We start from the raw sequence: 736 nt of genomic DNA, 5'->3' as shown, positions 1-736 counted from the left end.
AGTAGTGTGAGAGTGCCGTAAGCTAACAGATTACATTAACTTATTTTTTTATATAAAACACGATTTACTCTCTGGATTAACCACAAACTAGCTAAATCTTATTTTTTAGAAAATAGTAAAAAATTATTTAATTTAGGGTTTGCGTGTCACATCTCAAAACAGAGAGATAGAGATAAATATAGTAAAATATTCCCTCCATCCCATAAAATAAGACGTACATGTTTATATGTTTATAGGAAAGTCAATGTTTTAAAAGTTTGACTAATAATTTAGAAAAAAAAACAGTTGTTTTAATGTATGTATGGTATACAGTTATTTTATATTTGTTGATGTCATATTTTAAAAGAAATTAATGGTCGGTTTTTGAAATCGTCTGAATATATAAACAGTTTCCAGTTTGGCCATCCAACTCGATGCAGATCTCAGAAAGGTGACAGATTTGACGGATGATTCGTTCGTGACAGCTTCTTTTACAAGGCAGACTTTTAACAGTCCGATTGCGATGCAAGGTTGTAGGTTCTATCACCGAGGGTAAGCACTGCGAAGACAACGGTGATGCAATACACAGTTATTAAGGTAATGTTTGGTTCGAGAGCCAATTAGGGTAGAGCGGATCCTATACTAGGGAGCGGCTTTGTCCTGAAGATTGGAGAGCCGAATGGTTCACCATTTGAACATATTTTTTTCTTTTTTAAGTCATTTCATCCTATGTAAAACCAATTCAAACAATAACAAA

The sequence above is a fragment of the Zea mays genome, chromosome 8 (genome assembly GCF_902167145.1).
Source record: "Zea mays cultivar B73 chromosome 8, Zm-B73-REFERENCE-NAM-5.0, whole genome shotgun sequence".
NCBI lineage: Eukaryota > Viridiplantae > Streptophyta > Magnoliopsida > Poales > Poaceae > Zea > Zea mays.
The sequence above is the reverse complement of the archived record's forward strand: the minus strand, read 5'-3'. Positions refer to the sequence as shown.